The 13067-nt window shown below is 38.2% G+C and overlaps 1 protein-coding gene across 5 annotated transcripts in view; it reads right to left on the bottom strand.

Moving 5' to 3' along the window:
- LOC145999707 (pyruvate kinase-like) overlaps positions 1–13067 on the bottom strand; it is a 97047-nt gene that overhangs the window by 54634 nt on the left and 29346 nt on the right. For 3 of the 5 annotated variants that reach the window (XM_083136973.1, XM_083136974.1, XM_083136977.1), the window contains exon 1: positions 7609–7772. The exons of the other annotated variants lie outside the window; for them this stretch is intronic. The gene's annotated coding sequence lies outside the window, so the exon portion shown is untranslated. Of the gene's footprint in view, positions 1–7608; positions 7773–13067 lie in introns of those variants that run through there. 5 annotated transcript variants of the gene reach the window in all.

The following is a 13067-nucleotide window of genomic DNA, read 5'->3' as shown; positions in this document are numbered from 1 at the left end:
ATGAAAAACCAAACTGCTTTAGAGTGAAAAACCCTCTTGACATGCAAACTTCACAATACACCCGGAACAAATGATGAGGACCCTTGATCCTATTCCAAAAAGATTTGATCCCATGCCAGGCCAGAAATATGCACCCAAGGTGAAAATAGATGCCTACAAAGAGAGAGTACACATCACAGCTTACAACTATGGTACAAAGTTCACAATGCAGAGGCTATTGAAGTATACAGATTCATCGCAAAAGCAAAGATTAGTACTTGTCTTAACTGCTTAAATTTCCTGAAAAAAATTGTAAGTACACAAGTAATTTATACTAAAAATATTATGAGAATAATAAAGCCGGTTTTCATAATTTCTATCATTAACATATTTATTTACTGTAAAACCAAAAAACAGTGGAACCTTGATTTAAAGGGTGCCAATGCGAAGAAACTTTAAATATGGTTAAAATTTAAAATATTTTGCTCTTTGGAACCATGCAGATTCAATGTACAAGGTTCATTCAATATATAACCGGAAATATGTTACAAGCACCAAAAGAACTACAGTACTATGTTTCAACATAGTCCCCCCCCCCCCACTAGTTCAATGTATGCACACCAGCACTTGATAATGGCACTGATTCCACAAGGAAAAAAATCTTTTGGATCCGTGCGTAACAACTCATGCACTGCTCACCGGACTTCGTGGTCATTCTGGAACCTCGATCCACTATGTGCATCTTTCAGTGGGCCAAAGGTGTGGAAATCGGAAGGTGCGAGATCAGGCAAATACGGAGGGTGGAGTAAGCACTCAAACTTCAGGTCCTCGATGGTAGACAATGTGATATTGGCAGTGTGTGGTTTCGCATTTGTCATGGAGCAAAAGCACACCATTGGAAACCAGACCATGTAGTCTCTGCAGAATGGCTGGTTTCAGTTTTTCGCGCAAAACGTTGGAGTTCATGGTTCTGTTTACATTATGACCTCTGGGCATGTAATGTTCAAGAACTGGCCCTTGTGGTCCCAAAACAGTTAACATGACCTTTCCAGCACTCCGTTGAGCACGCACCTTCTTTGGTCTGGGAGATGAAGAATGTTGCCAATCCACCGTAGCCTTCTCGTGCACTTGTCACCGTACTGAACTGCCATGCGGCTATGAATTTCTATTAGTTTCACGCCATCACTCAACAAGAATCTCACGACATTTCGCTGCTCCATCTTAGAGCATTCCTGTAAGGGTGCCGTCATCTTGTATAACTGCTTCCCAGCGTCCCGTGCGCGAGGCAGGTGTGCCAGCCCCAGCTATGAATAGCTTACAGATGCCTTCACAAAATAACAATCAGGGTTGTATTTTAGATTTTTTAAACTACTTTTCCGGTTTTTTATTGAATGGACATTGTATAATGAAGGAAAATGTAAAATCTGAGTTCCACTCTAAGAGAAGAGTTATCATATTTTACTTCAATCTACTACATACACTACTTTCATCTACTACATAATTTTAATAAAAACAATTCTTACTTCAAGTTTGATTTGACTGCTAGAGAAACAATGTTCTTTAATAACACAAACATGTTTGAAACTCGCTTCTTACACAAACATATAAGTTTGCAAATAAAATAAAATAAAATAAAAACATTTACTCGCCTATCGATTTCAATAGCTCACTATCACTATTCACAGAAGGGTGTTGATGAACATTCTATTAATTTTATAACAAAGAATATGGCAAATTTTGCCCATAGTTGTGATTTATGATTTCAGGCTGATTCACGAGATGTCACTTGTATGTATGTAAAATTATTTTGTTGTTAAGTTTGTAACTTACATTGGATCCTTGTGAATTGTAAAAGTGAGTTGCCAAAAATAGATTGACGAGTATTTTCCCTTTTCAAAAGTTAAATAAAATTATTATATATTTGAAAATGTTCTTTAAGTTTTATTTCCAAAAAAATGACAACTCATGATTTCATTAAATCAGGGGATGAGCCACGGTAGCTAGTTGATAGGGCATTTGACTACCATGCGAGAGACCTAGGTTCGATTCCTGACTGGATTTTTTCTCTGTTCAAGCAGCCCCAGTGCCCACCCAGCGTCGCATACAGTGAGTACCTGGAGCAAACTCTGAGGGGTAAGGTTGGCCAGTGGCATGGTGCTGATCACATCACCCCCACCTTTGGTCATGATAAAGAAACACAGGGGAGCACTTTACTTTTTTTACATCAGGGAACGAATATAGGGAATGTAGTTCATTAGGGATAACATTTTATCATCAAAAAAGTAATATGTTTGGTCTGAATTAAGTCTGCTTTTAATTTACTCTTTAATGTCAGTTTTAATTGTTAATATTACTTTCAGTATTTGAATTTAGAAATTGAATTGAATATATTATCTATAATTAGGTATTTATCATTACCGAACACTTAGTATTACAGGCATTTAGTTTTCTCCGTATTGACATCCAAACATTTTCTTTGCACTGTTTAGTATTTTTTAAATGTATATGCATCACTTCCTAGCATATCAACATCATTTGCATATGCATAGCGAGTTGTGCCATTCAATTTTATAGTCTTTCCCAATTTATTCATCTTTCTGATGGCATATTGTAAGGAAAAATTAAAAAGTATAAAGCATGTCCTGGTTCTAATCCATTATGATTTTTAATTTATTAGACAGTTACCTTATTTTGGATCTTATTTTGTATTTCATTAAGGCATATTCTTATATTAACAGGTTACTTCAAATACACAATTTATATATTTTCACTGCTTTTTAAAGTTTAATAACTGATAGGCATTGTGATTATACCACCATATTTGTGGTGTTTACCTAATACAAAATAGTTGATTAATAGTCAATGTTACGTTAGATTTTCTTTCATAATTTTATTAGCACATGGGATTAGACTTAAAGAACTTTAAATAAGATTTTGTATGATATTAAAACTAGGAATTGTTAAATTTTAAGCCATTTTCAAAAGCCACAGAACAAGAACCAAAAGTAAGGCAATCCACAGACTATAACATACGAGAAATTTCCCTGTGCATATTTGGGTATGAGAATTTTTTGAAACAAAATATTTTAACAGGAATATTATATAACTATTAGTTAACTTTTTAACAGTATTTAAGCACCAGAAAAATATTTTCCTCCCATTTTAAGCAAATTAATTTGTCTAAAATTTATTTTTTTATGTTGTTAATCATACCTTATCATCTGAACAGTTCTTTTGTGCATGCCACTTTGCAGAGTGGCAACTGATTGCAAATTCCATCACCTCGGCCCTAACAAAGGAACTCATCCAACACTTGAAGAGACATGAACCAGTAAATCACAGAGGCATTTGCAAGTAATGCAGTTCTGAAACAAAATAAATCCAGCCATGTCTATGATCTTCATGTCCATGATTGAGTGTGTTGCAGAGGAAGTGAAAAGTTATCTGGACAAGTGAATGTAACATTTAGATAAGCAAGTGAAGCTAGAATGGATGGATCTGAATTGCTTGGAGAAGCATTATGATCACAGCATGAACCTAGTGTCACGGAATCAATAAAAGTGATAGTGAAAAAGTGAAACGATTGTGTCCAAGAACGTCAAGGAGCAAGTAGCCAAGCTGCACTTTCTGACACTTGGTGCAGTGCACGTGTATCCTGGTGTCACGCTGGTGCAAGGGAATGATGTTCAACCAAGTAGACTAATGGCGGTGTTCAAGTTCAGAAGATTCAACAAATGCCTGTCTGTTCCTTTAAACGATAATTTGATAACTTAGCAAGCATCACGTGACCACATATTACACTGCTCCAAAATGTAGTTCGAATGGTGCAGATACCAATACACTACTTGACACCAAATCGACGAAGTAGACTTGTCCGTGTTGCACCTTGGAACTAACTAGATGCTTCAGTGCGAAGAGTCAAAAAGTGTATCGCACTAGACGGGGCTAGTAAAAATGGAAGTGCCTTGTGATGTGTTCCATCATGTTCACAGATTGAGAGCACTGAGCTACGATAAAAAATATCCCCTCTAGCATGTTTTAAGAACAAGAACAGGTATTTGTATTATTGAAAATCTCGCAAAACCAAATCTGGACCTTTTCCATTAGGTAGAACTGACCCAGAACTTCTACAAGGTGTGACCAACTGATATCTATGTACTTACTTTGTGTAAAGGCAATGTTGTTAGAATACGCAACCGAGATGATAATAAATTCAGCACCAACTAATACTCCTTCCCTTAACTTTCTTTTTCACATTGGTTGAATTGTTGTTTTAAGTTCACTTCATGCACAGATAGGCTAATCAGGACTGGACCTACAGTTTACAGTTGGATCCGAACCACTATGTGCTTCCACCAGGCATCTTGATTACAGGGTGATATATTTACTACTATACCATCAGGGAGGCCCTGACAGTGACATGGGGGTTTCATACTGAAGTGACAAGCAACAATGCATACTCCAGTCTGAGGTGACGCAAGCAACATGTGCAGCTTGTTGTGTCACTTCGATACAAAAGGATGCATTTATGTCTGAATGTTCATTTCCAAGTGACCTGAAAACTACCTACAATGGTGGTGATGTAAGGACAGGAACCTGCCATTGAACTCTTAACAGAATAACATGAGGATTGCAGGTACCCTATTACAATTTTTGGAGCAATTACAGAATACCGGAAGTATCTCAGATTGCTTTCAAATTCTGCATACTCACTAATTTTGGCATCCTAATCACGAATCTGCAGTTAAAAACTGGCGGTCACTCTAGAAAATGCGAAATAAGTAGAAATAAGGGGTTCCGTGAACGAAGTAAACACTGGTGATTTATGAAGGAAACAACAATTTTTTGCAATGATAAGCATTCAAAAACTATGTTTATGAATACCCTGAATTTTAACTAGGTTTGCCTAACCTAACCTAACGTGAATGGTTTGTGGGGCAAGTATGTTTTCCACATTTACTGAAGATGCCATATTGTCACATTTAAAGCAACGCTCCATGGAACGGATAGCGAACTTCACTTGTTCACATCAAACATGGCGACCATTAGTGTATCGACAATCATAGTGGTAATGTATGCACGGTATTTCGCATTTTCTAGACGTGACCGCCAATTTGCAACTGCAGATTCGTGATTTTGAGTTCAAAATTAGCGAGTATACCAAATTTGAAAGCAATCCGAGATACTTCCGGCATTCTGAAATTATACCTAATTTTTTCATTAATTTTTACTATTTTAATTTATTTCTCAACTTTATTAATATTATATCAACTTCTTTCAAAATTGTATTAATTTAGATGTCATTATGAATTCTTCAACTTCTTTTTCGGAATTAAGTAGTTTTTTACTAGATTTATTTGACAAGAAATGTGGTAGTATGTAAAGGAAATTGTAGTTTTATATTGTTAGGTTAGGAATGTTGGGTTTAATGTTAATAGTTATCTGACGTTTTTGTTAGGTTAGATGTTCAAGGATGAAATTTGGGTAACACTTCCGTTTAGTAAAAACGGATTTCTTCATTTTTACATAAGAAACTACTTACGCAAATAACTTTCTGTAGGATTGTTGAAGTTCCCGAATGTATTTTCTGTCATAGTTTCATCTTTTTTAGTGAAAATTCATGTTTTTATGTATAAAAATATCGCAATTGCCGTTGCTTCCATGTACGAACCAGATGTTCCGTGTGCTTGATGACGTAACCCCCTGTCACTGTTTCCAACCACCCAGTGTTTTTTCAAGATGATGATGTGAACCAAAATTTTAGCTATGCTTGCCTAACCTAACCAAACCTAACCTTCCCGAGAATGGTTTGTGGGGCTACCCGGGAAAAACTAGAAAATTAATAACAGTGAAGTAGGCATTTTTGGTTTAGAATGTTGGAAACACTGCATTACTCGACAAAACACAAACACGACGTGCAATGATCCAGAACGCTCGCGCCATACTGTGTCTCGCACCAGTGAAGAAAACGAACAACAATAATTACTCATAATATCAAAAACTGAAATTATTTTCGTGAGAAATTCTTAATTACACCTTACAAAATGTTCCACAATGGAGAATAAGTAAGTAGCAATCTTAAAAAGGACAAAATTATTGAGTTATAGGTGTTTTGACTAAACTGAAGTAGTACCGAAATTTGAATTTTAAAAAGTGATAAAGTGGTCGGCGACATGAGAAATTGGATGCACGTGACTAAAAATCTAACTTATTTGTGGTTTCCAAATCTTGAAATAAATTTCACCCTTTGTAAAACTTCCAAATTTGTAGATTAAATTCTAAAAAATCTAAATTTTTCAAGGACCTCCCCAATTAGAATTAATTAAATGATAGATGCCAGTAGTGATTCTTAATCAACATGTTTGAATGAATGTGTGCTAATAATAAAACTGGGACATTTTTGCATCGTAACTGCAGTTACAAAACATTATGAACAGGGATTCAAAAGAAATGACAGCCTGCAAAATACTGATAAGTATAATAAGAATTCCACATATGCAGGTCACATTTCAGGATTCAAATATCAGTTGTTTATGGCTTTGACATCTTTAATAATATTTTATAATGTAAAATATTGGAATCTGTAGATTAAAAAAAAAAAAAACTTTTTAAGGGTGTAAAATTTGTCACTGGTTCTTGGTTCCTTTCTTAAATAGATGATGTATGAATGCTTGTTGTGTGTGCAAAGAAAGCCCACGTTTGACAATTCACATTGTGTTTCACATTCAGCACGACTAATGTTGCCACCATGGTCTGTACTGGAATGCATCCAATTAATGAAATACTAATTGCCTTGTTTTCATGTTTAATAAAACAATCAAAATGCTGACTAAGGCAGGATTTATGTAAAATAACACACTATAAATATAATGTTTCCACCCTCTAACAGGGTTTTCTTCAGACAATTAGTGTAATGTGTGAAGAATACCCTATTAGGGGGTGGAAACGTTACGTTTATAGTGTGTTACTTTACAATAAATTCTGCCTTGGTCAGTATTTTGAGTATTTTATGAAATACTCCCTCTGTCCCATAATTATAGTCCGGTGTGCCAAAATGGTAGTACAGGAATTACAGACGAAGAGGCAGATGGAAAGCACACGCATGAGGAGAGGCACAGTACATCAGTCTTCAAGATTGTGAAGAGGAACAACGTGACCTTACCGCAAGGAGCAACAAATACCGACCAGCCGATTACCAATTATTATGGGACAACAAACAAAGGTGTATCGGACAATAATTATGGAACAGAGGGACTACTAGTGAAAGTAAATATATGACAGTGCTAAAGCAGATGCATTGCACACAACTTGCACGTACTAAAATTAATCCGTTCTTAGTTCCTGCAATTTTAGCAGAAATATGTGCAAAACCGTGCAAATAAATGCAATAATCAATACTTTAGAAACCTATTTACCGATTCCCAACATTGCGGACTCTATTTGCCTGTTATTTTATACATATATTTAAAATGTATTTTAAAATTACAGATTTCTCTTCAAAGCTATTTTGTCTCAATCTTTTTTTATGTATTAATGATGTGAAACAAAATCAAAATGCACAAGCTGCTCGTTTTTCAGACAAACGCTGTCATCATAACATTCAGAGCATTAACCCAATTTATACAATACCTTGTCTTTTATTAACTTCTGGGTCAGTAGCAAAGTCCAAGCTGAGAAGTCTGGAATGTAGATAAGCTAAATCCCCTTTGAACCGTATACAACCTTCAAACGACCCTGAAGAAACAGGATCAGAGTCAGACGATACCGGACCAGACGAATGTGCGAATAATACCGGTGTGCGCACAGGGATTAGGTGCAACACCAACTATTCATTCTTCACAGCAATGTGGCGCTTGTCTGACGTCATAGTGTGAACCAATTCACGACAACGTACTAATTTTTAGGTATTTTGTTCGAGAATGAAACAACAAATACATATATCTATATTTTATCTGCTACAGTTAATTATTAGTCTCGCTTTACACATAGATTTTGTTGTAAAAGGTATCAATTGAAACTACGAACGTCGTTAGCGTGGAGGCAGGGGGATGCGTCCCTTTCAATGATCCGTAAAAAAACATTTTGTACATGTGAGATGTTGGTGTATTAAATGTTCATAATCAAATGTAAAAAATAATGTGTATTAAATCGTATGTCCTCCCTAATAATTTAATGCACAGGCCCTATCTATGTTTAAAGCTAACGACACTTTGCTTGAAATTCATTAGATAAGTAATTTCTTCGTGAACAATACATCCCCTAAATTTGTGTACTAATGCCTAATGTATACTCACTAACTTACTTATTACGCCCACTCCCTCGACTGGAGTATCACAATGTGGATCAAGGAGAGGTGATGGCTCATAACCAGTGGCGTGCGCACTTTTGCCCCTGCACTATGCTAAACCTTAACACCATGGGAAAGAAAATAATAAATTGCCCATACTACTGGAAATCAGTAGCTGCGATTGGGTGCCAAAACAAAAGGGGGGAAGGCTTATCATTAAGAAGCCATAGTGCGGGAGCAACTGTCCCCTACGCCCCCTTATCACCCTCACTGTTGGAAATGAATAAATTATGTGTACCTAGTTGTTTCGAATCTGCCATACTAAACCATGTATACATGTAAAATAGTCTCTGACCCACAGAGAGGGGAAATAAAGGAGGTGGCAAAGAACATTGGTGCCAAGGAAGTTTGAATTCTTCTAATACAGCGATTTTCGGTGGGTCCTGTTTCGTGCCCATCAATACTATAAAACTGAGATGAAATGAGATTTTGCTTTCTCAGATTGAACTTTGATCAAGGCTTTGCCCCCTCTAATCAAAGGGTTTGCGCACGCTTATGGGGGGGGGTTCCTCATTTGGCCCAGTATTTCTAAAATTAACATCAAAAACAGGAAAAGATGATAAAATGAAGACTGACTATTAAATATCATATACATAATCCCTCTTTCGAAATCCTGGGTAAGCCACTGGTAGTACTAATGGAGCCAGAAAGAATGGGGAAGCAGAAGGAAGGCGGATATTTTGGGAGGACATTTTAACATGTGCTTGAGGTGGAAATTGCTAGCTGGAGGGGAGGGGGGCAACCTTGTGTCTAGGTGGAGGAATGCTCTGCGAAAAGTTTGCTATATGGGAAATACCAACCACCCTAATACTTCGAGCACTGTGTACTGTTAAATACCAAACAAATAGCCCGACCCTGTGGCCGAGTGGTTAGCACATCGCGCTGCGACGCCAAGGGTCCCGGGTTCGAATCCCGGTCGGGCTTGGTTGTTTGTGAATGTCCATTCATCAATTTCATCATTTCATCACTCATCCCCATCTTCGCAAATTAGCCAAGAGGCACAAAACGCGAAGTAAAATAAACTAAATCAAATCAAATCAAAACCAAACAAATATTCATATTTTGTCTAAAACAGCATTTATTTATCGCGCTTTGCTTACTTACGGGGGGGTCGAGACCTCACCAGCTGCCCCTTCTGGCAGACACTGATATTTGGTGGGTCTCACTTATTGCACAGCACTTGAGCAACTTTGTGTTCGGACGTCTCGGGAGAAAGCTTTTTAATTTTAGGCTAGATGCCTACGTTGTCAGGTTAGGTTAGCTCTGTTTAGTTCTCTTAGCCTAAATAATCATTTTTCATTGTATTTATGCTAATGAAACCTAACCTAACCTCGCAAGCATTCCTAGTTTGACGACAGAGTGAAAGGTTGCTCAAGTGTTGTGCAATAATGGATACCCATATTTGGTGCACATTGCACCGTACCATGAAGGCGCATATAGGTGGATGTGAAAGAAGGGCTCCACGCATTCTCTATCTCGGCCATTTTTGGAGGTGGTGACAGCATCACGCTCCGACTGTCTTTACCTCCCTCCTGCCCGCCGAGTTGTCCCCAAGTACATATTTATTTTAGCTGAGTGGCTAGCGCAGCGCGCTACGACGCCAGGCGCCTCGGCTTCGAATCCCGGCCTGGGCATACGGGTGTTCTTTGTGATTGTCCCTTCATTAATTTTATCATATCATCACTCATCCTCAGCGGGGGCTCAAGGGGGAGAACCGCCGTGCCATGGCACTACCCTCAGAAGAAATGCATACATAGCCCAAGTATTGTTAAATCAATACATTGATAGTTTACAGACAAGGAGATTCGAATCTTGCAATCGGTCAGCCCCAACCTCCTCACTGCATCGCCAACTGTTTCGTACCCTCGGCGAGCCAGCGGTCCGCGCCACTCAAGAGCTGGCCTAACCAAGTTGAAACACGTGAGAAGTCTCAGCGAGTAATATTTTCACCATGAGCCGGGAAGAAGGTGGCAGGGGGTGGTGTTAGCCAATGGGGTTAGCCCATAAGACACCTCCCGTGCCCGTTTTCGCTTTGGCACAGAAAGGGAACTTTCGCAGTGTTGACACAGTTGCCATCTTCAGAGATAAATCGCTAAATACGACGGATTTGTAAGACCCGTTGGGGAAGTAATTATTGGAAAAGGTACTATCTACTTTTCTGCCAACTTTTGGAGAAACGAACCTAGTATTTTTCCAAAGTTAAATGAACATTTTGATAATAGATAGATGCGCCTAGAGGGCCATCCAGACTTTTAAAAAATATAAAAGTAAAAAATCCTATGATGATGCGAGTTTTCTTTGGCATTTCGACAATTTCTCTTTACATCAAATGTCTAGAATATTTTCAACATCCAGTTAGAATACGTGTGCATGGGGGAGGAGAAGGTGGGAAGATTTATTTTCCCTTCCTCTTGTAATTGTGTTTTTGGTGAAGTGTCCTGTAGTGTATAAAGATAGGTTAGTGAATGAAGATGAGTCGTATTAGTGTGTTATTACTTAAACCCACACTGTTTTCCACGTTACCAAACGAGGATAAACATCTTGGCCAGTGGGGGCAACCTCAAGGAGGGAGCGGGGGCATTGCGGAGTTTTTTTTGTTTTTTTTTTCGATTTCTTGATCACGTTGGCACTACCCATCATACTTGCAGCCGGCCGCCACTGCTCATTCTCATCTTTACGATTAGCCAAAAGTGGCAGAAAACCTATTTATTTGAGGCTGGGTGAACCCCAGAGCCGCTTTATGCAGGAACAACGTTGGCAACGTGTGGCAGTCAGGCGCTCTACAAACTAGACTACCGCGGCTCCCAGCTACAGAAGTATAATGATAAAATTATTCCTGAGTCCAAGTCGATCATTAACAACTCACAGCACGTGATCATCTTAGTACACATTAACCTTTCTGTTTGGTAGAGAAGAAGTGGAACGTACTAGTTACAAGAAAATATGGAGATATAAGTAGAAATAATTATGTAATACCTACTACTTACAAAAATGTTAATGATAACCTTGTGACTTGCAAAAAGAACGACACATACATTTTTATATTACACTTAATCTCGTTGCCAAGGTGACGAAAGTGTACAGTGCTTCATATCCACTTTTCTGTTAAGAAAAAGGTGGCACTAAACTTCACCACAAGCGAATGCATAGTTTAATCTATTTTATATTTTTATATTCTATGTTCTATTTCATTGGACTCGAGCTTCCATTTATGCAGGGTGCGAAATCCCGGGAGAGACAGGGGGAATTCCCCCCACCAACAATCTTGTCCTAAAATTCCCCCTCCCCCAAATCTTTCCGGGGGTGAGTTTTTGTTGTAACAGCAAAAAAAAAAAGGTAAAGTGATAAGTAACAGCAAACATAAACAATTATTTTTGGAGTCAAATATATACTTTACTAGTGTTGCCCACGGGACGAGACGGGACAGGCTTTTAAAAATTCGAGACGAGACGAGATTGATCATGTGTCCCTTTGACAAACGAATATTTTCGAGACGAGACAGCATTTCACAGCATTTCCAAGAGACGAGACAGGCCAAAGTCTCGTCTCGTGGGCAACACTATACGTTACTGAAATAATATTCAAAACATACACAAGAACGGAGAGCAAAGAGCCTCCCTCATCTCTAAGGACACTGAACCCAGCAATCCCCAGAAGACACAAATTATTCCAACTTGTTATTTCTTCTCCATATCTCGTCGCCTTTCGTTAGCTACCGCAAAGTATACAAATATATTAATAAAACAAGTAATAGCATTTCTTAATGTCTCTTAATTTTTGCCGCTTCCCCCTTGGTCACGCAAATCATTGTTCATCTTCATAGCATTAGCAGTCCTATAGTATATTAAAATCTTCAATATGCAATCGAATTTTAAATGAAGGACAATTGATATAATATATTGTATTTACTACAATATAATTTGATTATTTAATAATTGTGTATGTATATGTGCATGTGTGCGCGCGTGTGTGTGTGTGTGTGTGTGTGTGTGTGTGTGTGTGTGTGTGTGTGTGTGTGTGTGTGTGTCTTTGTGTCTGCTTCTTCCCCCACCAATCTGCAGTGATTTCACACCCTGCATTTATGTTTGTCAACAGTTCGAGATAAATAACAATAAATAGGGGTTGAACAATTTTCCCTTTCAATTTTAAAAACCTTTATGCTTTTAATGGATGATATTCAGGGAACAACTTCCCCCACAATTCAATGCGCAAAATCACGCTCCGCCGCCATATTTCGGGCAAACTGACCAGATCCTGCGCTGACAACATGCCCGGTAAGCATCGTGCGTGTGGTCTTGGTTCAAACGCACAAAATATCGCAAATTTACCGCTGTAGGAAGGCTTCTCAAAGGCTTTCCTTATCACCTGCAAATCTGTTTGCCCGACTTCATGCTGTTACACAGACTGTTACTTCCCAAAGTTGCGTAATGACGTCAAGTTGAATTTCCTTCTATCGGTGCATGCTCACTTAGAACAGTAGACTCGCGATTATCCGTGCTAATTGGGACCGAGATTACCTCGGATACGGATAAACTAGGATAATACGGAGATAATGTGCTAATAGGTTGTAAATGACGAAACAACACTTAAAACTGTATAGTAATTATTTATTACTAGTACAACATAAATGAGAAGATTACTTTTTCCGCTTAGATCGGATACCGACAATATAACGAACACGTGCAGCGCGGACGGTGACTTGACTCCATAAATAAACAGGGGGCGGGTGCGTTATGAAGCG

The sequence above is a fragment of the Lepisma saccharinum genome, chromosome 15 (genome assembly GCF_977018435.1).
Source record: "Lepisma saccharinum chromosome 15, izLepSacc3.1, whole genome shotgun sequence".
Classification (NCBI taxonomy): domain Eukaryota; kingdom Metazoa; phylum Arthropoda; class Insecta; order Zygentoma; family Lepismatidae; genus Lepisma; species Lepisma saccharinum.
This window is presented reverse-complemented; position numbering and strand designations above follow the sequence as displayed.